The sequence below is a fragment of the Lissotriton helveticus genome, chromosome 11, assembly GCF_964261635.1.
Source record: "Lissotriton helveticus chromosome 11, aLisHel1.1, whole genome shotgun sequence".
Classification (NCBI taxonomy): Eukaryota; Metazoa; Chordata; class Amphibia; order Caudata; family Salamandridae; genus Lissotriton; species Lissotriton helveticus.
In genome coordinates this window covers 250,784,601-250,805,574 of record NC_136072.1, presented here as the reverse complement: position 1 = coordinate 250,805,574, position 20,974 = coordinate 250,784,601, and positions in this window count along the sequence as shown.

Here is a 20,974-nt window from a genome sequence, read left to right as displayed (position 1 = left end):
GCAGGTGCGGCGAGCGGGCCGTGACGGAACCGTTCCGTCACCAGCACAGCCCACCTGAGGCTCGTGACGGAACGGTTCCGTCACGAGCACACAAAGGGTTAACTAGTATATGTGAGTATTGATGTATATAAGTGATGTATATAAGTGAGTATATGTGAGAGCGAGAGATTGTAAGAGTTCCTGTATAAATAAGTATGTGTTTTCATAAGTGATTGTTTAAGAGAGTAAGTATGTGTTCGATTCTGTAGAAGTAAGTGTAGTGGTGGGTGTATAGCTGTATATGCAAGTAAATGGATGTTTGATAGTTTATTTGCATGTGTGAGTAACTCTATAGATGAGTGTCAGTGTGTAATAAGAAAAGCTATATCAAGCTGCACCAGAACTGACTCTCCTCTGCAATATTTCCCACATTCAATCCTCTGTGTGACAGGCATGTTTAAACATAAATTGGTAACATATGGAGTTTAAAGGTAAAACTTCTGTTTTTGAAAGGTTCAGTTTATAACCAGAAATACTAGAATATAATCTAGCCTCATCTTAAAAAGGCGGGAGGGAGTCAATGGGATTTAACAAGTAAATTAATATATAATCGGCATAAGCAGAGATTTTAGTTTCTATAGAATTATGAATAAAGCTAGAGATATTTGAATTAACACGGATACGCTCTAGGAAAGGTTCCAGGCATGAGACAAATAATAAAGGTGAAAGCGGGCACCCCTGTCGTGTCCCTCTGGATAAAGAAAGAAATTTGAAAAAATGATTATCAACAAAAATACTAGCTCGGGGGCATTAGTACAATAGTTTACCATAAGAAATAAAAGTAGGGCCAAAATCAAACCATTGGAGAGTTTTAAACATATATTGCCAGTTGATACGATCAAAGGCCTTTTCGGCATCCAGTGATAAATGCTACAAGGGGGGATTTGTATTTTTTAGCATATGAAATAATATTCGCAAACATTTGTGCATTATCTGTTGCTAGTCTACCCTTTACAAATCCGACTTGATCAGTTTTAACCAATAAAGGAATAATAGTTTCAAATTTTGATGCAAGAATCTTGGCAAATATTTTACAATCGTAATTTATCAAAGATATAGGTCGAACGTTTTTACACTGGGAGTGATCTTTATCAGGTTTGGGGATTATAATAATTAAAGCATCCATAAAAGAGCCGGATGCTTTAGCATCTGCAGTAAAGTAATTAAAGAGTGCTAAAAGTTCAGGAACAAAAATGGAAGTAAATGTATCGTAAAAATTCAAGAGAGAGACCATCCGGACCTGGAGCTTTGGATTTTTTTAAGGATTTAATAGCGTTAATTATCTCCTTAGTTGTAATCTCTCTTTCCAATGCATTAAACTCATCAGAAAGAGAGGGGGAGAAGGGAGGCCCGTGAAAAGGGTATCTACATTTTGATTAGTGGGAAACGTGACATCTGAATAAAGGGATTGATAATATTCATGAAAAGCTTCAGCAATATCTTCATCTGACGATACCATTGATTTAGTAGATTCATTTAGAATAGGACCAATATTTTTACGTCAGATTTTATTTTCAAATAATTGGCTAGCATTTTACCCGCTTTATTTTGACCACCATGATATTTAGATTTAATTTTAAGAAGAATATTGCAGGCTTCAACGGTTGCCAATTTGTTGAGTTCAGACTTGGCCATAATCAATTCATGGAGGGTGGAAATTGATTTAGAAGTAAAATATGTGTGTTCAAGCAATTTAAGATGTTGTGATTGGTCATTATATTTTTTCCACATGGCTTTCTTTTTATTCGAAACATATGAAATAGTGACAGCACGGAAAGAGGCCTTGAAGGCATCCTAATTATTAGAGGTAGAGGTGTCCGAAGGGTTATTAAAGTTAAAAAACGTATTAATAAAAGTGGTGGCTTCTTTAATGTAAACAGTATCAGATAATAAAAAATTATTACATTTCCAGCGACTAAATTGAAGGGAGGAAAGAGAAAGGTCAAGTACAGTATGAACAGGGGCATGGTCAGAAATAAAATGGATCCAATATCTGAAGATTGAATAGAAGGGAGCAAGGATTTACTAATTAAAATATAGTCAATTCTAGAACGGGTGTGATGTACATTAGGAAAAAAAGTAAATTCAAGTTTGTCAGGATTACATGTCTTCCACACATCATATAATGAACGAGAGGCAATGGCCGATTGAAATGCTTTGTGAAATTTATCAGGAATACATTTACATTTAGATAATCTATCAGAAAAAGGGTCCATCCTTTGGTTAAAATCACCAGCAACAACAATATTAGGACAGTCAATGGAAGAGAGTAACATTTTTAACGTCAGACCAAAACTTGAGGTCTGGTTTTAACAGGGCCATGGATATTGAGTAAGACTAGAGTCTTGTTGTGTATAACAACCTTCGCCATCAACCCGCGTCCATCATCATCATGCTGTGTTAACAAGATTTGCACAGATAACAACTTATGAAACAATACAGCAACACCCCCTTTTTTATTAGATGCAGGAGAATAAACAACTTGGCCCACCCAATGCCTTTTCAACTTAAGTGACTCAGTTTCAGTACAATAGTTTCTTGAAGAAAAGATACCTGAGAGTCAAGTTTAGATAAGTGGGACAATACCTTTTGCCTTTTGACGGGGTTTCCAAGACCACGAACGTTCCACGTGACAAACTCACACATAGTGGAGGGTTAGGAGGGTAATACACGAATGGAGTTGATACACGTCAGGAGAACAGCTACAAAAAATAAAACACCACATATGAGAATTATATGTGAGAAGCGTTACAAAAAAACACACAGCACTCATGTACACGAACAACAAATTATGTAGAAGTAACAGAATGAGATATATACAGAAAAACCAAGAAGCAGAGATAAAAAAGAGAATGAAGAAGGAAAACAACAGGACACAACAGAAAAAATAAAAAAGAAGAAGAAAGAAAGAAAAGAAAAGAAAAAGAAGTAAGAAATATTCAGACAGATCAAGGCACAGAAACCAGATCTGCAAGGAGAGAAGTCGAAAAGGAAGGAACATAGTGACGCGAGATGGTACGGACCTCATCTGAGGACCCAAGGCGAGGAATTCTTTGCGACGAGCATTTGTTGCAATAGAGATATCCTGTGAAATGAAGATATTATGTCCAGACAAAATAAGACGATGCCTAAGTTTGACAGCCTTAAAAATAGTCATTAGTTCAGTAAATTCCAGAAAAAGCATTATGATGCCACGTGGTTTTGGAGCATTGGGGTTTAAACGACCCAAACGATGTGCTCTTTGTATGTTGAGAGAAGTGTTTGAAGATTGGAGATCTAGGAGTTCAGGAAGGAATTTCTGCAGGAATAGGACCATATTCGACCCTTCAATATTCTCGGGAAGACCATACAGGCATAGGTTATTACGTCGGTTGCGATTTTTCGAGGTCATCTGTGTGAATTTTTAGTTTGTGAATTTCTTGTTCAAAAGTGGAATCTTTATGGAGACATCCTGTATGTCGCTAACTCGTTGTTCCAGTTCTAATACTTTGCCTTCCATAACAGTCCATCTCTCCTCCATTTGTTTTAGTTTATCATTAGTCACGGACATAAAAGGTTGGAGGCCACGAACTTCATCTAAAATAAAGTCCAAAACCGGATTCTGAGATGAATGAATTGAGGACGGCGGATCATATTTATGTCTCTTTGGCTTTGTGCCGGATATGGAGGACCCAGCAGAATGGATATCGTTAGCCATTGTAGGATTTAAGAATTCACCTAGAGTAGTAAAGTGTAGATATTCACAAGGAGATTCAAAAACAATGTAAAAAGATGCGAGGACAAGAGTAACGAAGATCTTCAAAAATACACAAATAAGAATTCACTTTATGCAAAGTTCCCCAGAAAAAAAGGATGGTGTATCAGGTCCTCATTATATTAGCAAAACATCTGAGTAAAATTGAACACATGAGAGGGTAGATTATTATTTGGGAATGGTTGGTTATAAGAGGCACATAGGGTTATTCTTCATCACAACCAAAAACATTGTAGCGAATATACAGACAATAATGAAGGTCATTGTGGAAATTGGTGCAACAAAAGTGGCATAACAGCATGACATGATGAGAGCTCAGCGACCATAAAATGGCGGCCGCCCACATCTTCAATAAAAAAATATTGCCGCAATTTGCTAGAAGCTTGAAAGAGTAAAGTCTGCCACAATGAATATTCCAAGGGTACAGCAGGACCTGCAAGGTGTTTACACACAGATGTTGTGCAGCATGAAGAGATCAGGTTGTACAGTGCCTCTCTGATGGATTATCACTTAGTCACATCAAGTGGAGATATTATACCAAAAAAAAAAACAGCCAAATTCCGGAGAAAAACGCTCTCCCAGGAACTTCTTTTCAAGCGGTTACATCCAGTGAAGCATTGCCGTGTTGTCAAAATAATGCATATTATCGGCGGTAGAAGAATCCGAGACGCGGGCGCGTGACCTAAAATGGCAGCCGCCCGCCTCTCTGACGAGAGACTAAGCACCGCAGTTTGTTGTGAGCATGTCGCGGCAGAAATTAATCCAAAAATGCGGTCTGGAGACTCACCGCATGTTCAGACACAGGTGCCCGGCACTTCGGGCCCGAAACTGTGAAAATTAGGCGTTATTAGATCTTCGGAGTACCGTACCTGAGCAGAGCTCACGCCAGGTCCGCCATTCCAGCTCGGCGTCCAAGTCACCATGCATTACAGATTAACTTAACGCATTTCAGTGCTTGGCCCGCATTGCCATACTGAAACGAAATGTCACACCAATTAGATCTCCTCTTAGATTGCTTGAGGCACTCTGCTCCTAACATGGCAGTGTGAAAATAAACAAACTGCCATCATGCACCTGGGTGCTCTAGGAAACAGAGGCAAGATACCAGCTCTTACTTTTTTCTGTCACACAGTTAAAATACTGGTACCTGGAAAAAGTTCCTGGCACTCTGATTATGGAGATGGGATGAAGGATGTTATCAAGCCCTTCATTTTTTCAATCCTTACAGTGGTTTGGATTCAGTGAGACCTTTATCAACATGATTATGTCAATTATATGCAACCACGGTCCAAAGTAGTATTTAACAGAGTTGGATCAGGCACCTTCGATTTGGGCAGGGGGACATGACAGGGATGTCCATTGTTGGTCTTATTATTTACCCTGAGTATGGAACCCTTGGCTGCTAGGATAAGAGCTACACAAGATATTGAGGACACACAATACTGCTCAGAATAATATAAGATGTCATTGTTCACTGATGACACCCTCTTCACACTAACAGACTCACGGTCTTCGCTAACGGCCCTATAGAGAGTACTCCGATCATTTTTTAATATAGCTGGTTTCCGGTTTAATCTCTCTAAGTCCTTTTTTCTAAAACTCACCCTCTCAGAGGGAGAGATGATCTCCCTGGTAAGGAACTTTCCTTTTCAATGGGCAAAACACATCCCATATTTAGGGGTCAGGATCACAGCCAATATAGGCGGCTTCTACAGGAAAACCTATCAGCCCCTTCTATGACAGTTTGAGACTAAACCTAAAAGGTGGGGACCCCTATATATTTCCTGGCTGGGCCGCATCCATGCGGTTAAAATGATGGTTCTCCTGAAACTGCTATATTCATTTAAGGCCCTCCCTATAAGCATCGATCGTGACTTCTTCTCCACCCTACACACTTGTCCGCCGACCTCGCCACCGTCCCCTGCATCCGAAGAGCGAACACCAGCGGCATATTGTTCTCCCACCTCGCTGCCAAAACCTGGAACACCCTCCCCATCCTTCTACGGCTGACCCAAGACCTACTCACCTTCAGGAGGCTACTCAAGAACTGGCTATTCGAGCAGTAGCAGCACCCCTCCCCTCAGCGCCTTGGGACCCTCACTGGTGAGTAGTGCGCTTTACAAATGTTTGATTGATTGATTGATTGATTGACTTGTTATGTATGTAAGAATGGAAGGACTCGGCTACCCTTTAAACTTCTCAGAAGACCTAGAGATGATGGGGGTGTGGCTCTCCCAGACTTCTTCCCATATTACAAGGAGGCACAACTTAGAGTAATCACAGAATGGCCCCTAAGAGAATCTTGTAAACATTGGTTACACATGGACAGGGCAATTGCGGGTAGAGCCATCTGAGATGGGCTCGGGAAACCAAGGGAAGATTGACCTAGGAATGCTTATTTGAGTACACCAACTCAGACTACACTCAAGGTTTGGGATGAGGTCACAAAAGGTGCTGAATGGATGACCGTTCCCTCCCCATACACTCCGATTCATTTCAATCCCACCTTTCCCCCCAACATTACAGCCAGCACCCTTTGATGCTTGGAGGGAGGGAGACTGTTTAACACTATCAGATCTTTTTCATAATTACGATATATTAACTTTTGAACATTGTCAACGTGACTTTGGTCTCCCATCCACTGAACAATACCATTATCTCCAGCTAAAACACTGGGTGTTAAACCCGGAAGTCAGAGTAACAGCCACCCAAGAATGAACACCCATTGAAAAGTTTATTAGGAGGGTGGGATCCTCATGAGAAGTAATCTACTTTCTATATAACTTGTTATTGTCCACACTACACTCACCCAGACCCTGCTTTATGGATATCTGGGAACACACATTCTGAATCGAGATCACTGGGGAACAGTAGAAAACTCTTTGGAAAGAGATTGCTAAAACAATCATTCCATGGATATGAAAGAGGCCCATTACAAAACACTTTATGACTGGTATCTTTATCCCACAAAACTGAATTAGCTCTTCCTGGAGACCTCAGATCTATGTCGGCGAGGCTGCAGTCTGCTGGGGGACTTCCGCCATATTTGGTGGGGCTGCCCAAAGATTTGCCCTTTCTGGACAGAAATTTTAGCACAGATTAGGGAAATTCTGGAATACCCTCTACCTGAAACCTCTGAATTCGCACCTTTAGGCCTCAGAAACAACTCCCTGCAGCACCAGGTGAAGGGAGATAAAGCTATTATGTGGGTGTGTCTGGTTGTGGCCAAATGCATTATAGCAGCGGCAGGGAAGAAAAAAGAAGCCCCCCCCCCCCCCCCGTGCTCAATGGCACGTCTGCCTCTGGAGGGCACTCACAATGGAACAAATGGCAGATATTTTTAGAGATAATTTAAAAAACTTTTCTTACCACTGGGCACCATTAGTGGAGTACCTGTCGCAAGGCCTAGCCTTGACAAAATGCCCGCCAACCATAAGAGCACTGCACCTTTTCCAATTCTAGTCTATGAACACCAGAGCCAGATCATCAGACCATCTATGTTTGATTGAACTATCTTTTCTCTTACTTCCATTTATAGTTCACATGGAGTGACCATCCAATCATATTCCATCCAACACTTATGACATGTTTTGGGGAGAGTCAATGCGGGGAAGGGTGGGTTTGGGGAATGTTACTGCTTTCTAAAGGTTTTTGAGTGAGCTAGCAAATGCCAACATAGACTGAACAAACGTCAAAGCATTCCTACGTTCAATGAGCAACTGTATTAACTTTAAAAACTCAAATACAACTAGCTAGGAATTATAACTCGGTATCTGTCATTGCTTGCTATTATACTTAATACTAAAAAAAAAGAAAGCTGACATTAATGAATGTTAAGGGCTAGTCTATTTAATCTAGCGAGGATGTAAAGATATAGAATTAGGAACACTAGCTTTTGTGACCGCCTCTAAGGCAGGCACAGGAGAAATGACAAAAATCAATTTACCTTGCGCAAGAGGGAAGTCTATAAGAATGGCCATCTGCACAGCAGTCAAAATAATTTCAGTAGAAGACAAATCCAGCTCTTCAGGAGTATAGAGATATGATTTATAAGCAATTGGGACAGTCTCACTCTCATTAAATGTCACATAACTGAACCCGATCACACCAGGCAAAATCCGAATTACCAAATGGAAGTATTCAATCTAGTCTGTAAATGTTGTGTAGCTAACAAATTTGATTAGAAAGTGTGCAGTACCACAGTGTGTTCGGGAAGCCAGGAGGAAGCAGAAAAGGATGGCTGTATCAAAGGATAAAGAAGTTTGATACACTGAGCATAGTTGTTAGAACTGAAAGTCTCTAGTTGGCAATGGTATACACCTTTGACCAAATAGGGACCCTTGCTTCTAAGTCAGGGAAGGGGATTACACTGCTGGATAACCCCTGCTCACCCCCTTGGTAGCTTGGCTCGTGCAGATAGGCGTATCTCAGAGGCAGTGTGTTAAGCATTTGTGAACACATAAAGTAATACAGTGAAAACACTACAGATGGACACCACACAGGTCTTAAAAATAAGTATTCTTTGTATAGACTTATCACAAGACCACAAACTACACAAATCCACAATACTGTAATCAATAACAATTCTTCAAGATGGTAGAAACAATTCAAAAATAGGTTATTCACTTCAAGTAGTCTTTAGCAACAGATTACTCCAACAGGAGTTATCACAACGTCTAGGTCAAAGAAATCTCAAAGTATGGCGCCGACCGCGAGGTGCGCGGCATTGCGCCCGGAGTCAAAACAAACCCACAGAGAACGGTACCTTGGGAAAGTGAAAACAAAGACAGCTCTCGGCATCGGGGATGTGCGGCGTCATTGGCGCATTGTGGCGTCGGTTCCTTGCTTCGGGGAGATGATGCGTTGGTGTCCTGGATGCAGGCGAAGGCAGGGGAGGCGTTGGTTCCTTAACGAATAGGAGGTGACGTCACAATGGCGCCTAAACCACAGTTCCGTACGATATCACGATGTCGATGGATTCTTGACCACCCACATCGGGGATCGGCTGCGCAATGATGTCGGCTTCGGAGTCGATGCGGCACAGTAGCAGGCGTCTCGCCTGCATCGCAAGTCAGAGCAGTGCTCACGGCTATGGCAGGCTTACAATGTTGTTCGCTGGCGTCGATGTGGCACAGCTGCCGGTGTCGGGTCTACGTTGCAAGTCGGAGCAGCGCTCACGGCTTCGATGCAGATGACGGCGTCGCTCACCAGCATCGGTGTTGCAGAATTCCTTCTGTAGCACCTAGAACAGCAAGTTCCAGATGCAGGCAAACAGAAGGGGTGAAGTCTGGTATCCCGGAGACTTCGGTCAGGAGGCAAGCTCAAATCAAGCCCATGGAGTAATATTCTGCAAGATGATGAAAGTTCTTTGAAAGTTCCTTCTCCTCTCCTTGGCACTGAAGACACCACTGTAGGCCAACACAGCACACTGGCAGGGGGGCAGTCAAACTCTTACAGCTTCCTTGGTTCTTCTCCTTGGCAGAGGTTCATCTTGTTGTTCCAGAAGTGATCTAAAGTCTTGGGTCCCCATATTTATACTAGCAAATCATTTGTCCTCTGAAGGCAGAGGGTCCTGTACCCAGTCCAAACCAGTTCTGTGCAGGTCTTGAGCACTTCTTTTTCATGACTCCTGCTTTCCTTTTTGGCAGGGTGGGCCAGGGGTATCAGACACTCCACAGGAGGCGGAGCCAGCATTGTGGAAGGCAGGCACAGCCCTATTCAGACCCAGGTGCTACTCCTCCCACCCATCTGCATGCAGATAGGTCTATTCAGTCCTGTGCTGACTGTCCCTGTCTCCTGGAATCCCCTAGCCCCTGTCACTCACACAACCAGACACACAATACACAAGGCAGTAGAGGCAGGCTGGATGGTTAGGCAAGACAAAGCCTACTTTCTAAAAGTAATATTTTTAAACACAGAATGTTAAACCCAACTTGACTAAAACATGTATTTTATCATTCTGATTTCAGGCATACTAAATTCGAATTCCTTGGGTCAGTTAGGATTATAGGATGTTATAATCAAACTGCCCATTCTGCCCCATGGGGAACAGGTAGCCTTGTAATAGTGAAAAACTGAAATGGCTGTAATTCACTATTAGGACATGGCACACACACCAGGGCATGTCCTACCTTACACTTACAATGCACCCTGCCCTTGGGCCTACCATAGGGGTGACTGATATGAAGAAAAGGGAAGGTTTAGGGACTAGCAAGTTGGTGCACTTGCCCAGTCAGCATGACAGTACCAGACTGCACGCAGGCTCTGCAATTGCAGACCTTAGACACATTTTACAAGGCTGCTTCTGTGGGTGGCACAACCAGTGCTGCAGGCCCACCAGCAGCATTTGGATTTACATGCCCTGGGCACACTCAGTGCACTGTACTAGGGTCTGACAAGTAAACCGAATAGCCAAACATGGAACCACTGATTAATACATCAATTTACAATAGGGAGCACTTGTACTGTGGCACTGGATAGCAGCAGCACAGTGCCCAAAGCATCTAACACCAGCAAAAACACATGAGGCAACAGCAAAAATGGAAGGGAGACCCACACCAATGGTGCCAGGTCTAACAGAGTGCTTCTTTGATCAATGGCTCTGCTCACTGATGCCTTCAGGGGCCCTCTACTGCTGCTTTGTCATTGAATGGTCCCACATGGCTTTGATGTGGCACCCTCCACCAGGGGCTCTGCCTCATCCTGTCATCGCAAAGACCCGAAATTATCTGGACAGAGATGCTGTCCTCAAACATGCCTAACTTCAGGACAAGATTGCCTACCATTCTCAAACCATCATCGTCTTCCCTGAGTATACCAGGATGGTGCAGCAAAAACAGCACTCCTTGGCAGTGAAACAACGACTTCATGACCTCAATATTCAATGCATGTTATTATATCCAGGCAAGTTAAAGGTCATTTACCTTTCAGAGGCACTCTTCTTTGAGATACCTGAGAAGGTCTTTCAATGCACTGTTGAAAGAATTCAGTTAAAGCTGCACACTCCCCTGCGTATGGACTCGGACTCTTTCTTAGGAGACAGCTGAAATCGACCTGCCAAAATACTGATGAAGAAGTGTAATAGGTCTCACTCCTTGTGGGGAGGCTCTGGATGGGATGGAGGTGGGCTCGGATGAAGGTGGGAAGCCCCTGGAGACTTAAAGGGCTACCTCATCCCCCTCTACCTGACATTGCTGCAAGACATAAATCCTTGTGGTGTCTGCAGTGACCCTCGATGTTGTCCTGAAGATTAGTGACAGTCAGACTGTAAAAACGGTATATTAGCTTTGCCAGCTAATAGACTTCGTTGGGTTTGGGACCAATAGGGGCGGCATGGCGGGGACCCCAGTTGGGGTCTGGCTGCAGTCTTCCCATCGACAGATGGTTTCTGTTTTTGAATTATCAGAGTTTGGGATTTGTTTATGTTATTATTGTTATTATTATAAATATTATTACTATTATTATTATTGTTATTATGTTTTATTTTACACACCTGCTACATTCCTCTCTTTTTACCGGCCTTTCCTGCTGACAATGTCACCATAGTACGTTATGAGTAGCACTAAAGTAGATGACCCTCTTGATCAGCTTTGTGTGGTATCATGGAATGTGAATTGTTTGCAAGACAAGGACAAGCAGAGAGCAGTCTTGACACATGCTAAGAGGTAAGGGGGAGATATGCTATTACTTCAAAAGACCCATCTATTAGGCAACAAGGTCCCTTCTTTATCTCGATTTGGCTAAACACAGGTTTATCACTTAGGGCTCATGAGGGAGTCCGGAGGCACAAGTATTATGATTGGAAACCATGTTCCATTGCAGCATCTTAAGACATAGGTAGGCCATCAAGGTCACTAAACGGCAGTGACAAGAACATTATATGGGAATCCCTCATGGTTCTCTGTATCTATGCCCCTCCCCCCTGTCAATCCTTTATAGATGTATTAACTAGATTATGGGGCGGCATTCCAGAGGGGCTCACAGTTATAGGAGTGACTGAAGTTTTATCATGGATCATTCAATGGACTGGTGGCATTTGTGTAAACCATCCCCTGCAGCTGGTAGAACCCATCCACTTTCTTTTTGTGCTTTAGGTTCGATTGACATTTGCTAGGTGCACCATCATCTTAAGGGGCACTCCACCTTTTTCTTCTCAGCTCATGACTCATTTTCCCAACTTGATTACATTCTTACTCCACATTTTTATTTACATAGAGTCTCCGAAATCTCTGTCCTGGCAAGGGGAACTCAGATCTCTTCCCGAGGCCATCCAACTCCGCCTAGGCTGTCATCGCCCAGCATTCCACTGGCGCCTGTGCCACAGAACTTACAAAACCAGGACTATAGATTTTATATTGAACACCCTGTAGAGGAATATGTTGCAAATAACATTGGGTCGGTATCATCTCAGGTGACTGTTCTGCCTGGGTTCTCAGATTAGATAGAACCAGCTCATCAGAGCCTTACTAACTCAGCCAGAACGTTACCCTCTGCCCCTCCCTAGGACCTATTCACAACAGGTAACAACGTATATCTACCACCTAAGGACAGGGAATTCCTAAGATACATACCATGTACCTCCTATAATATTACCAATCAGCGGCCTCGCGGTCCCATTCGTACCCAGACCTCTCTACCCAGACGGCAGTATCAGAATCGGCGATCTCGCGGTCTCATACAGACCCAGACAACCTACCCAGACGGCAGCATCAGAATCGGCGGCCTCGCGGTCCCATTCGAACCCAGACCTCTCTACCCAGACGGCAGTATCAGAATCGGCGATCTCGCGGTCTCATACAGACCCAGACAACCTACCCAGACGGCAGCATCAGAATCGGCGGCCTCGCGGTCCCATTCGAACCCAGACCTCTCTACCCAGACGGCAGTATCAGAATCGGCGATCTCGCGGTCTCATACAGACCCAGACAACCTACCCAGACGGCAGCATCAGAATCGGCGATCTCGCGGTCCCATTCGAACCCAGACCTCTCTACCCAGACGACAGTATCAGAATCGGCGATCTCGCGGTCTCATACAGACCCAGACAACCTACCCAGACGGCAGCATCAGAATCGGCGATCTCGCGGTCCCATTCGAACCCAGACCTCTCTACCCAGATGGCAGTATCAGAATCGACGATCTCGCGGTCTCATACAGACCCAGACAACCTACCCAGACGGCAGCATCAGAATCGGCGGCCTCGCGGTCCCATTCGAACCCAGACCTCTCTACCCAGACGGCAGTATCAGAATGGGCGATCTCGCGGTCTCATACAGACCCAGACAACCTACCCAGACGGCAGCATCAGAATCGGCGATCTCGCGGTCCCATTCGAACCCAGACCTCTCTACCCAGACGGCAGTATCGGAATCGGCGGCCTCGCGGTCCCATTCGAACCCAGACCTCTCTACCCAGACGGCAGTATCAGAATCGGCGATCTCGCGGTCTCATACAGACCCAGACAACCTACCCAGACGGCAGCATCAGAATCGGCGGCCTCGCGGTCCTATTCGAACCCAGACCTCTCTACCCAGACGGCAGTATCAGAATCGCCGATCTCGCGGTCTCATACAGACCCAGACAACCTACCCAGACGGCAGCATCAGAATCGGTGATCTCGCGGTCTCATACGGACCCAGACAACCTACCCAAACGGCAGCTTATCCTATGATTACCATTACATAAAGGGATCGGTCTCACTATTCATCAGGGTTATAGAACTACAATGTCCCGGATCACACAACGGTTGCCAATTTAGATAATGTACAACGTAGTCGTTAATTCAAGGGGCTCCTCTCTCCCTTATTCAGTTACCACTTACCTGATCAGGGTTAGCATCTGTTCACATAGCAGCATCTGACTAGAAGAATAGGTTACCCTCTCATACAAGAACACGCGGCACATGTCGGTTCACTAAGAACTGGGGTACTTTATTTCCCATTACAATAAACAAACATATAACACCATACTACAACACATAACCTGCAAAGAGAAGTAAAAGATTAGGTTGTACACTCTAATAAGAAAGGGTCGACATCACCTTATTAATATGAAGTCCACTCTCAGCAGTCATCTAGGTTCCCTTCTCGTCTGGGCCTGGGCTCGTCTTGAAGTCACACCTCCGCAATCACGGGTACACGGCTGCACCGCTATGCGCTGTTCCCTTCACCCTTCTCCCAAGTCACTGGAAACCTTCCTCTCATCGGCTACTCCCTTTCCCTGGCTGTTCTGCTAAGAGAGTATCTGTTTCTCGATTCTTCTCCGCCTTTGGAATGGCGTCTGTCTTCCCTGGAATAAGTAATAGGTTTGCTACTCACGGCTAGATGCCGCCTACGGACTGACTGCACAACTATCTCGGGCTTTCACTAATATAGAAGCGTGTTTCTTCATGGAAAATTCCAGCCAGTAACCTGCCGCCCACCAAATTCTTGTACCTCCCCGTACCAAGGACACGTTCCCAGCCGGCCGGCCTGATGTTGTGTCTTCGGCATGAAGAAAAATACAATCCTTCGACAAGGGCCGGCCTGAACCGGTTCTCTCCAAGCGAACAACACCTCGTAACTAAAACATTACACTTGACCTAGAAGCATCCCAAGCTGCCGGGGCAGAAAGAAAGATGGAGTCTCTCCCGTTTGAGGCCTACCAGGCCCGAATTCAGCATAACTCCATGGAAAGTATAATAATACCCTAACTAAAGGACGGATTATCCCTGATACTAGCGAATCTATTCCCTAGCCTATATGTATAAGCCCTAATCTAGGGAGGAGAATACAGAATTATATCAAAGTGCCTCGTGAATAGGCTCTATCCACTACTCTAACCCTTGCACTGGAATGATAAGAGACTGAAGTCACCATCAATCACCTTTCCTCAAAAGAGGGCCTGGAAAATCGAGCAGAACATTACACCCTTGACTTCAGTCTATTATACATTCATCAAACAGAACTAACATCTGTGGAAGAATAATAGGAAACAAAACTAACTGATCTATGTCTAGTACCAGGTTTGCAGTATTGAAGTAGAGAAGGAATTCACTGAATAAAGCAACAGATAGCAATCAGAATGCTAATAGTAATCAAAATACCCCCTAATATTTGACGCAACATATGTAATTCAGGTAGCCAATTAAAGAGCCAGTCAAACCAGCCCTGGTCAATGTGTTTTCTAACCTCTTCCGTCAAGTCATGAAGTTTGTCAATATGAGCCTGAATGGATTTTGTATGGTCAGACAGGTTAAAACAACAAAGACCCTCAAAGTCAGAACAATCATGTCCATGTTTAAGCAAAAGATAATCAATAGCCGCCCGGTTCTGCAAGATAGCTCTACGTTCACCCTGGGCGTCTAATAGTATGTCAGACAGGATCGTAGAAGTATGATTAATGGATTTTACCATCCAGCAGGCCATTTTCCCAATAGACTTGGCATTATAGACCGCCAAGGCAGGAACACCAACAATTGAGATAGCTAAGCTAAGGTATTCAGATTTGGAATATAAATGCATAGACGAATCACAGTCCTCCTGTAGCATTACAGTATCTCGGATCACACGGGAATTAGCATTAGGATGCGAGGAGAACATCAACAAACTCAGTCTGGTAATGGCACAAGGGCCTCCGGAAATGTTCGCGGGAATATATGGCCAGGATGTATTACCACAAGAGAAGAGCCAACCAGAGGGTAGCAGCATTGTAAGGTAATGACTGGGGGTCACCACTAAACTCTTACAAGTCATATTATTTTGAACAGAGGTACATAATTTCGGTGATCTTCGGAAGCACAAAGTCCTTTCATGAGCTGTGAATGAAGTAGCACCTTTCAATTTTAAACGCACACACTCAGAAATAGCATTGGGATCACAAGTAAGGAAGAAACATAAATCACCCTGCGTGATATTATAAGTGATTATCTGGGACTGGATCAAGGGTGTCGAATCGGACAACTCAGTACATAAAGGGCAGTATTCATGTGTAGCAAAATCTCCCAGAAGGACATTAGGACGAGCATTCGATATATTAAAAATATGGGCCAAAGTCTCTAATGAAGCAGGGACAGCAACTAAACAAGTCGCTAGAATGTCAGTCACCGAACGCATCGGTGTTAAACAAAAATGAGGGGCATTAGTCACTCGCTTGGCCAAAGTAGTCCAAAAGTTCGATGACGAATCCCACGCAGCAAAGGAACGCGGCACCCGGGTTCTCAGATCAGCCCGGGTCGATGGGTTCCCTCCTTTCTCGTCGCAGCAGTCCAAAAGGAGTCCAACGCCGACACATCCTGCAGCAACAGTCCAGAGAATGATCTGAAAGAAAATCAAAGACAGGCATTATTCATTCTCGTAGGTAACATTTGTCAGCTGGGACAGCTTCCCAGCTATCTTTCCCTGGTCTCATGACTAGAACAGTATTATCATGACCGGTTGCAATAATTTCAGCTTGTTCAGGGGGATTCTTAGGCGATTGCACCCAAACTCTAGCTCCAGGATTATCCGTGGAGCCGAATCCTTTTTGTCCTCGTACAGTTAGCAACGTTGGGGCAGTGCCTTTTGTGATCTCACCACTGAAAACAGGCATTATCAACAATTGAGCAATTCGGTCAGTTTTATGAATCGGTAAATCAACCTCACTGCTATTCAGCAGGAGCACCTTAATCTCTCCCTGATAGTCACTGTCAATGACTCCTCCGAGTACTTGAACACCTTTCACAGCCAGCCCCGATCTAGGGGCGATTAATCCAAAATTTCCAGTGGGTATACAGACACCAACACCGGTTTCAATGATGACTCGATCTTTACTCTTCATAATAGTATCATTCATGGCATGCAGGTCTAGACCTGCCGACCCCGGGGTCGCTCTGCATGGAGCCAGTGCTCCGGGGGTAATTTCCCAGTATATCACAGTATCACCAATATAATTGGGCTTTGCATCGACATTTGGAGGAAACAAACGCATCAATGGAGATTCAGCATTTAGAAAGGGACGATTATTCAAAATTAATAAGGCCTGAAACAAATAGTCTCTCCAATTCTTATAGCGGTCGTCGGTTAACTTACGCAGTTGATGTTTCAGCAGACCGTTCATCCGCTCAATCAGGCCCGAGGCCTGAGGATAATATGGTATATGAAACACCCATTCAATATTATTCTCCACACAAAATTCCTGCACCAATCTTCCACGAAAATGGGATGCATTATCAGATTGAATTTGGAATGGGACACCATAATAAAGCATAATCAATTCCAATGTCTTAATGGTATTCACTTGGGTAGCTTGTTTACAGGGGAGGGCCACTAACAGGCCACTGTATGTATCAACAATGGTGCAAATGTATTGACAATTTTTACTCATAGGAAGTGGACCAATATAATCAATTTGCCAAATTTGAGCGGGCAGTCTCCCGCGATGTAAATGACCTTTAACAATTTGAGGCACTTTCCGCTGTCTAGCATGCTGACAAATGGGACAATGCAAAATAATGTCTTTAATTAAATCTAAAGGAATATAAATTCCTCGATCAGCAGCCCACCTGCTAGTGGCTTTTTCTCCATAATGTCCTGCTTTCTGGTGGGCCCATTTCGCCAATCCTTCCATATCAGAATCCTGCATGTCCACCATTGCCTCAGCAATTTTAGATTGTTCATCTGCAATATTATGAAAAAATTTGTCAAGGGAGTCTATTGGGGTATGAGCATCCACGTGAAAGATTGTAACAGTACTTTGCGGGAGCATTTCCCAAATCTCTTGCCATAATTCTTTTCCCCACAGTTCTTTTGAATGCAATTCCCAATTATGGGAATGCCAAGTCGGTAACCAAACTGCCAATCCATTGGCAGTAGACCAGGAATCAGTAAAAATATGACATGTGCCAGGTAACTCTTGCTTTAGAACTTGATAAACAGCATAAAGCTCAGCAAATCGGCTGCTCTTTCCCTCACCAGTTGTACTCAGCAACTTTTGTGTGATCGGATTATAGGACACTGCCTTCCAATGTCGTTTTGTCCCTATGAACCTTGCCGAACCATCAGTAAACCAAACATGGTTTCTGTCCTCCGGGGACAAATCATCAAATGGCTTACCCCACTTGACAGGGGATTCCTGTACTAAAGGTACGGAGCATTCACTCTCTGTCTCAACCGATGGTGCCCGCGCCACCTGCTCATGCAAGGATGCAACTCCCTTTGGTCCCACACGTGCCCTGTCCTGTATGTACCATTTCCATTTAATCACACTCGCCTCCTGAGCGTGTCCAATTCTGTGAGTTTTCGGCAAACTCAAAACCCGCTGCATGATAGGAATTTCAGGTCGCAGGACCACATCATGTCCCAAAGTTAATTGCTCGGTATCCACCAGAGCCCAGTAACATGCAAGCAACTGTTTCTCAAAAGGTGTATAACGCTCACCAGCATCGGGTAACTTTTTAGTCCAAAAACCTAACGGTACTTTACTTCTGCCCTGTTTCTGCCACAAACTCCAATTTGCATAAAGACCTTGTACAGACACATTCAAATCCACATCACCATCACACACCGGCCATAAATCCAAGGCATACTGAATCGCTTCTTTTGCCAAACAAAACGCATCTTGCTGTGATTTACCCCATTCAAACGCATTCTTTTTACGAGTGACTCGATACAAGGGGGCAATGTTTGACTCAAATGTGGAATATGCTGGCGCCAAAAACCAAATAAGCCGTTGAAGCTTTGGGCTTCTTTCCTATTCCTCGGAACTGCAAAATCAAGAATCTTTTGTTTTACTTGTGGGATCACTTCTCTGTGACCTTCATGCCAATTAATACCCAAAAATTTTACAGTCTGGGATGGACCTTGTAATTTATCCGGGTTGATTTCCCAACCTTTCTCACGCAAACACTCAAGGATTTTATCTAATTGGGTCTGAACTTCATCTTGTGTTTCACCTTGAATCAGAACATCATCAATATAATGACATATCTGAATTCTCGAATGTACAGGTACCTCAGCCAAATGCTCTGCCACCAGCCGGTGACATATCGTAGGACTATGCACATAGCCCTGGGGAAGACTTCTAAACGTCATTTGACGTCCGCTCCATGTAAAACGGAATTGTTCCTGGCATTCAGGGGCAATCGGGATTGAAAAGAAAGCATTAGCAATATCAATGGACGCATACCATGTACCTGGATGCTTTTGAATTCTTTCAATTAAAGTAATGATATCCGGTACTGCGACAGTCAAAGGGGGCGTATACTTATTCAATTCTCGATAATCAACAGTCATGCGCCAGGAGTTATCACTCTTACGCACGGGCCAAACAGGATTATTCCAGGCAGAAGTAACCGGAGTTATAACTCCTGCATCCACCAAATCCTGAATGGTGGTACTAATTTCTTCATGACCACCTGGAATACGATACTGCTTCTGGCAAACCACTTTTGTCGCCTGGGGAATCTTTATGGGGGGCATTCTTAAACGACCAACCCGTACGGGTCTGGATGATATATAATGTTTAGTTCCAAATTGATAACATCCATCATCCAAATGTAAAGTCATTCCTTTCAAAATGTCAATTCCAATTATGTACTCTACGAGGGGCACGACTAATACAGAATATTCTTTTCTAGGAATTCTGCCTATTCTCATTTCAATTGTAGTTTGTACTGCGGGAGTTTCCTTTCCACCTAAACCAGTAATTGTAAAAAATTGGCCTTTAAATTTCTTTGGTTTTCCATGAATAAGAGTGGCCTCCGCTCCTGTATCTACCAATGCTCGGGTCCTTTGAATATTACGATGTCTCCAAAAAATTTCAATATCTACATAGGGTCTATTATCTCGGTGAGCCCATCTGTGTACGGGAGCTTGACCTACTTCCTAGTCATTTTTACTGCGTTCTATCATCCAGGACAAATCAGGATAAAGGTTCTCACGTTTCTCAGGTATCAATATATTTTGTTCATATCCATCTCCCTTACGAAATGGATTCCTGTCCTCCGTATTGTACTGTGAATTTCGATCAGAAAATCTGTGTCGATCCTCCCTCCTCCTCAACTCAGGGGACTGATCCCTTTCATCTCTACGTCGGCTGTTACCATAATCATCTCTCCCCCTTTCTCTCTCCCCCTCTCTCTCTCTCTCTATTCCACGACGAGGGGACGCATCACGTACATATCGTCGATCATCACGACGATCAGAACGCACACGACGGTTGTCATCACCGCTGTCATCAGAATACTCACGATCGCACTCATTCGTCCGCACACGCCGGGCACCCTCCTTTCGGTCTAAACCGCGTTTGCGAAACAAGTCCCACAAACGAGAAGTAGTTTCACCATCAATATCCTCCTTCCTCACACCATCAGCCAAAAGTGCCATAAACATGTCACGTCTAGTAAGCTTATTGTCTCCAGGAGTACGAGTGTCAGACTGGGACTGTCAGTCAGGTTTAAACCAATCACCCAACTCACCGAGCTGGCGTACAGATTCCAGTATCATAGACAACGCGTTACCAGTCTGATTGATCAATAAGGTCATCATGACCTGCTTATAAGCAACCGGGGAAGAACGAATAAAACGATTCCGCACAGAAGACGTTAACAAACCATCAAGCAATCTGTCAGCAGTACTCAGAAAAATCGCAGTTTTCATCACCTCCTCTTTGAGACGTTGTGCAGCATCGCGCAATGTATACCACGGCTTGTCATTCACAGGCCAGTCAGATTCAGTAGGGTACTTTTGATTACACCCCTCAGTCGCCAACTGAAGCAAACTGATTTGACCACCACCATTATAATTACGAAAATGATCTTGTACAGTAGAATCCGAACTCAAGGAACAGAATTTCAAAGAATCGCCAGCATCCAACATAATGCCAGCAGCGCCCAGTTCATAAAGGCGCACCATCCACGTAAGCAAGGTCTCACCAGCGCGCTGTCGAAATCGCTGCAAAATATCACTAATTTCCTGTTGAGTAAAATCCTCCAAAGAATCCAAAGGAATACCGTTCGGATTACCGGGAGCCTGCTGCAACTTCCTACGAAAAACAGGATGTGCAGAGACCGCAGGAAGAGTACCACAAGGAGCCTGATCAGTAAACTTAGGGGAACAATCCGTATGAGAAGTATCAACAGAATGCAAAGAGCGATCGTAGTCGCGGGAGTCAACATCTGTAGCACAAGAAGCAGATTTAAAAGCCCGTCCAGAGCGAGAAGACTCG